This window comes from Lolium rigidum, chromosome 3, assembly GCF_022539505.1.
Source record: "Lolium rigidum isolate FL_2022 chromosome 3, APGP_CSIRO_Lrig_0.1, whole genome shotgun sequence".
In the NCBI taxonomy this organism is placed as follows: domain Eukaryota; kingdom Viridiplantae; phylum Streptophyta; class Magnoliopsida; order Poales; family Poaceae; genus Lolium; species Lolium rigidum.
This window is the reverse complement of record NC_061510.1, coordinates 63927585-63934577: the sequence shown is the minus strand read 5'-3', so window position 1 is coordinate 63934577 and position 6993 is coordinate 63927585.

Here is a 6993-nt window from a genome sequence, read left to right as displayed (position 1 = left end):
ACATGGTGACTCACTCGCTGCATCGCCATTCTGAGAGCCTGGTGAATACTTTGGAGCGTGTCGCTTTTCGGATGATACAGGAAGTCATGAGGCACCAGTGCTCTCCGTCAGGACCAGTTCTTGGGACCTACCGAGGAGAAGTGCCACTTCAGTCCCGTCTCCCGTTGTCATTCGCGTTGGCGGCACCAGAAGTGCCTAATTCACCGGCATGCGCCTTCGACAGTGTTGAGGACGCTTACCCTGGGAGGTGCCAGCCAAGATGCTCGTTCAACATCAACATGGTGGAACTGGGGCACCGCCCTGATGAGGGTAGAGACGAGGGCAGCTGCTCTCATAGCGAAGATAAAGAGGAAGCCGCTCCATGCGATCGGCCCCGACACTGCCAAAAGATCCTGGTGATGATCAAGATGGAAGCCGATTCTAGCGATCGGCCCGTATTATCCGTACCTCCTGCTCTCCCGGTATATGGCGTCGACCTCACAGGTGACGGAAAGCTAGGGTATGGGTTTACATCGGCTGATGAGCTAGAGGAAGTCGACATCGGTCCTGGGGATAAGCCGCGACTGACTTTTATCAGCAAGAAGTTGGATCCACAGCTCAGGGGGCAGATGATAGCTTTGTTAAAGGAATACCCAGATTGCTTTGCATGGGATTACACGGAGATGCCTGGGTTGGACAGGAGCATCATTGAACATCGGCTCCCCCTTAAGAAAGGATTTCGGCCGTTCCAACAACGAGCCCGTCAGATGAGGGCCGAAATTCTGGAAGAAGTCAAGAAGGAGATCGAGAAGATGTTGGCCGCTGGGTTCATCAGGCCGTGCAGGTACGCTGAGTGGATCTCCAGTATCGTTCCCGTAGAGAAGAAGGACGGCCGATGGCGTGTGGCCATCGATTTCCGAGATCTCAACAGAGCCACTCCAAAGGACGAGTATCCGATGCCTGTGGCAGAAACATTGATCAATGCAGCTGCTGGCCACAAGGTGTTGAGCTTCATGGATGGCAACGCCGGCTATAACCAAATCTTCATGGCTCCGGATGATATACACAAGACTGCATTCAGAGTGCCAGGGGCAGTAGGCTTGTTTGAATATGTAGTCATGACCTTTGGGTTGAAGAATGCTGGTGCAACGTACCAACGAGCCATGAATTATATATTTCATGATCTGATCGGGAAGTTGGTGGAAATCTACATCGACGACGTGGTAGTCAAATCTGTCTCCATGGAGGGACACTTGGATGATTTACGGCGCGTCCTGGACCGAACTCGGAAGTTCGGACTGAGAATGAACCCGAAGAAGTGTGCTTTCGGTGTGACGGCTGGTCAGTTCCTAGGTTTTCTGGTTCATGAACGGGGAATTGAGATCGGCCTGAAGAGTCAAGAGGCGGTGCGCACCATGCAACCGCCCACCACGAAGAAGGAGCTCCAACGTCTCATCGGCAAGATCAATTTTGTTCGACGATTCATCTCTAATCTGTCAGGACGAATCGAGCCATTCATGGCACTCGGTGAAGACTAAATCTGATGACGAATTTCACCGGGGGCAGAACAGCAGCAGGCGTTTGATGAGATCAAACGGTATCCGACGACGCCGCTCGTGCTAGTTCCGCCCCGACAAGACGAGGCCGTTCTACATCTACTTGTCGGTGGGCGACACGTCCATCGCTTCGGTAGTGGTGCAACTCTACGAGGGCGTTGAAAAGGTCGTTTTCTACCTCGGCGAGAAGGATGTTGGACGCGGAAACAAGGTATCCCGAGGTCGAGAAGCTGTGCCTCGCACTGTTCTTTACTCGCACCAAGCTGCATCACATCCTTTTGACGGCGAGAGATCTTCGTCATATGCAAGTCGGACGTTGTCAAGCACATGCTGTCGGCCCTTGTGTTGAAAGGCCGACTGGGTAAGTGGATATTTGCGTTGTCAGAGTTCGATCTCCGGTATCAGCCTGCGAAAGCAGTCAAAGGGCAAGCGTTGGCCGATCTCATAGCTGAGCGAATCAGTACTAATATAGCAGCACTATCTGTACGTGCATGGGCTATGTTCTTCGATGGATCGGCTTGCGACGATGGTTGTGGCATCGGCATCCTGCTCGTGTCGCCTCGGGGGGCAGAATACTCCTTCTCCATCAGATTATCTACCCCTTGCACCAACAACGTAGCAGAGTATGAGGCGGTCCGTAAGGGGATGGAGTTGCTACTGGAAGCCGGGGCAGAGGCAGTAGAACTTTTTGGGGACTCCAAGTTGGTGATTAACCAGCTCACGGATGAATATAAGTGCGAGAGTGAATCGCTTTTCCCATATTGGATGGAATGCCGTGAGTTGATGACACAGTTTCGGTACATCAACTTTAATTGGGTCCCAAGATCCCAAAACACCGAGGCCAACAATCTCGCACGGATGGCGTCGGGCTACATAGATATACACGACGGGTCGGAAGTTCGAGGTACAATTCCTGGAACGAGGATGATTGGAGAGCCGAAATCTTCAATTACTTAAAAGATTCGGCTCGGGGGCACCTAAACGGATAAGATACAAAGCCATGAAGTATGTCCTCATAGGGGACGACATGTTCTACGGGACGTTGGAAGGGTTGCTACTCAAGTGCTCGGGACCAACCGAGTCTAATCGGCTCTTACATGAGGTGCATGAAGGCGCTCGTGGAACTCATCGATCGGCTCATAAGATGAAGTGGCTAATCGAGTGATCGGGGTTTTATTGGCCCACCATGCTTGAAGATTGCTTCAATTACTACAAGGGGTGCCAAGCGTGCCGGATGTTCGGGAAGATTCGGATGGTACCGGCATCAGCGATGAACCCTATCATCAAGCCTTGGCCGTTCGGGGGTGGGGCATGGATATGATCGGCAAAATCCATCGGCGTCGAGTAAAAAACATGAATGGATTTTGGTTATCACAGATTACTTCACCAAGTGGGTGGAAGCCGTCCCTATGAAGAAGGTGAAATCGAGAAGATGTGATCAAGTTTGTGAAAGAACACGTGATTCATAGGTTCGGGATTCCCCAAACTATCACGACCGATGGAGGTTCGGTCTTTGTTTCTAAAGAATTCAGGAAGTTACTGTGATGACATGGGGATTAAACCGATCCGATCATCTCCGTACTATGCTCAAGCTAATGGGCAAGGCTGAAGCGTCCAATCGGAGCTTAATCAAGCTGATCAAGAGAAAGATTGACGAGAACCCTAGGGATTGGCATGAGAAGTTATCAGAAGCGTTATGGGCCTACCGCATGTCGTGCCATGGAGCTATAAAGACTTCATCGTACCAGCTTGTCTATGGACAGGAAGCCGTATTACCTTGGGAAATTACGGCTGGATCGAGATGTGTCACGTTTCAGAATGATCTGACAGCGGAAGAATATGCAGCTTTGATGAGTGACACTAGTGAGGACGCAACAGAACTTAGGCTTTGGTCGTTAGAAAAGATTAAGGAGAACAAAGCCAGGGTAGCTCGTGCCTACAATAAGAAGGTTAGACCAAAGGAGTTTCAAGTTGGTGATCTAGTATGGGAAGCTGTGTTGCCGTTAGGAACAAGGGACAAGGCATATGGCAAATGGTCTCCTAATTGGCACGGTCCGTACAAAGTCGTCCAGGCCTTGAAGGGTAATGCATACATGTTGGAAGAGTTGGACGGCGAGAAGTTCCCAGTAGCCGTCAATGGTCAACACCTCAAGAAGTATTTCCCAAGCATGTGGGATGATGGGCAGTAAGGTATGGAGGCCGATTTAAAATCGGCCAGTAAAAAAAAAATCACAGCCGATACGCAGACATCGACTTGAGAAAACATACGGAGATAACAGTATGCAAATATAGCCGATGCACAGGCATCGACTTCAGAATAACAAAGCCGATACGCTGATATCGACTCTAGAGGAATAAGCTCAAATTAGCAAGTTAACGGAATCGGTTCAGACCAGAAGTCATGATGTGTGAGACGAATCTCCTAATGGGTTGCTGAGGAGTTCAATCTGATGGTTTGGACGATAATTAGGCCTGTTGGACCACGTGGTTAGGCAACAGCTTGGCCTCAGATTGCAATGCGAGCCGATGTCCTGCTATCGGCTCTTTGTACGGTGACTCCATTCGACGATCGGCAAAGTCGACAAGGAAGCGAAATTAATTGATGAATATTTTCTTCATTAATAAAGGGATTTCTTACAAAGAAAGAGCCGATTGCTCAGGGAAGAAGAGGGCAAAAGCCAACTACTACTACTGATCCCTAATCTAGGGGCCGTTGCTGCCCTCGTCGTCGCTGCCTCCGCCACAGCTGCTGATAGGCTCCTCATCGGAGCTTCCGTAGCCTTCTACAGGAGCCTCATCTTCCTCATCATCGTCATCGGCTGTCGTCGTCCCACCAGGTGCGGAGGCGCTTCGCTGGTGGGTAACCTTCAAGGGAGTCGTCGTCGTCCTCCTCCGCCTCTTCCTCGGAGGAGGTGAAATCGTCCCAGGAGAAGCGGTCGTCCTCGCTCTCCGCCTCCTCTTCCCCTTCGACGAGAAATTGAAGGTCGCCCTCTCCATCGGTCAGGGATTTGTCATCCTCAGACCAGATGGAGGAATCATGTTCCTCCTTGTCCCACGTCGTCGGGGCGAGAATGTCGTGCGCCGCCAACGAGCCCCACTCCGGCGTCGGCTCGCGAGATGAGGAAGAGTCAGAGAAGACCGACGAGGTGGAGGAAGAAGAAGAGGAAGACATGGCTATGGGAGATTGGGGGTTTTTTGGGTGCCGATGGCCAGAACAGAGCAAAGGGATGAAGTGGCAAACTGCTCAGGGCGGTTAAATAAATGGGGCTATAGTAGAAATTCAATGCCACGGCAGTTTCCGAGGAGGCGGTGCCCAAAGACAGCGGTCAAATCACGCGGAATAGTTGAGAAGGCAGGACATCATGATGAGGAATGCTGCGACGATTCTGCTCTGCCATGACATGACCCGACGAAGAAAAATAGAGTGATTTTGGAATTATCAATTCCAAAACCAGGGGGGCATGTGTTATCACCGGAATTTGACCAAGTCAGAGGTGGGCCGCGATTAAGATGGGCTTAAAGATTATATACGGAAGAAATACGTGAATCGGCCTTATATGCAAAGTTTGGGCTAGCATGCTCGTGTATCTGTAATATAGTAGATCGTATCTTAGATTAGAAGATAGAGTTTGACCCGTGCACGGTTAGGTGCACGCCTAAATTAGAAAGTCCCCTGGACTATAAATATGTATCTAGGGTTTATGGAATAAACAACAACCAACGTTCAACCACAAATCAATCTCGGCGCATCGCCAACTCCTTCGTCTCGAGGGTTTCTACCGGTAAGCATCATGCTGCCTAGATCGCATCTTGCGATCTAGGCAGCACTAAGCTTTATGTTGTTCATGCGTTGCTCGTACTCGAAGCCTTTTTGATGGCGAGCAACGTAGTTATCATAGATATGTTAGGGTTAGCATTGTTCTTCGTATCGTATGCTTCGTCGTAGTGCAACCCTTGCATATCTAGCCGCCCTTACACCTATCTTAGGTGTAGGGGCGACACCCGCTTGATCATTATTTAGTAGATCCGATCCGTTACGGTTGCTCCTTGTTCTACAAGGATTAGTTTAATATCTGCAATAGTTAGGCCTTACAAAGGGTTGGAGGATCCAGCGGCACGTAGGGTGTCGTTTGCTAGTCCTAAACGAGGATGTTCCGGCGATCAACCTCGTGTTGGTTTTTAGGCCTTGTTTAGGATCGGCTTACGATCACCGTGCGTGGCCGCGAGGCCCAATCGTGAGTAGGATGATCCGATTATGCGGTGAAAACCCCAAATCGTCGTAGATCGAGTTAGCTTTATCTTGATCAAGCGGGACCACCATATATTCGTGCACCTCGTACGAATCATGGGTGGATCGGTTCCTTGAGCCGATTCACAGGATAACCTGAGAGCCGATCGAGGCTCGTATTTAATGTTTACGTGTATGCCATGTAGGAAACTAAGCGAGGCATCTCCATCACCTTCCTGACCAGGTATAGGTCAGGTGGCACGCCCTTGCATCAGCATCGGACGTGTGTGCCAGAAGCTTTGCGGGCCGTCGCTCGGAGGGACCAGGGCCAGCCGCAGCCCTAAGTTGTTCCCGGCTCTACTGTGTTGCCCGTCGCTGCCCGCCGGTGGGTTTCTGACGCCAACAGTGTGCTCATCCCACACACGTACACCTGGTTTGGCCCACAACTCCAAAAGTTCATCGACTAATGGCCTTAGGTACACATCAATGTCGTTGCCCGGTTGCTTTGGACCTTGGATAAGCACTGGCATCATAATGAACTTCCGCTTCATGCACAACCAAGGAGGAAGGTTGTAGATACATAGAGTCACGGGCCAGGTGCTGTGTGATCGCAGCTCTGCTGCCCAAAAGGATTCATGCCATCCGTACTTAGACCAAAGTATAAGTTCCTTGCCTCACCCGCAAAATCCGGGAACTCTCTCCCGATGTTTCTCCACCGCCGACCATCGGCGGGGTGCCTCAACATCGCGTCTTTCTTACGTTCTTCCATGTGCCATCGCAACAACTTGGCATGCTCTTTGTTTCCGAACAAACGTTTCAACCGTGGTATTATGGGAGCATACCACATCACCTTCGCAGGAACCCTCTTCCTGGGTGGCTCACCCTCAACATCACCAGGGTCATCTTTTCTGATCTTATACCGCAATGCACCGCATATCGGGCATTTATTCAAATTCTCATACTTCTCACCACGGTAGAGGATACAGTCATTAATGCATGCATGTATCTTCTGCACATCTAATCCTAGAGGGAAGACAAGCTTCTTTGCTCCATATGTACTGACGGGCAATTCGTTATTTCTTGGAAACAGCTTCTTTAATATTATCATCAATTTTTCAAATCCCGAGTCAGTCACACCGACCTCTGCCTTCCATTTCAGCAATTCCAATATGCTACCCAGACTTTCTATGTCCATCTTCACAACCTGGGTACAACAATTTGTGGTGGTCC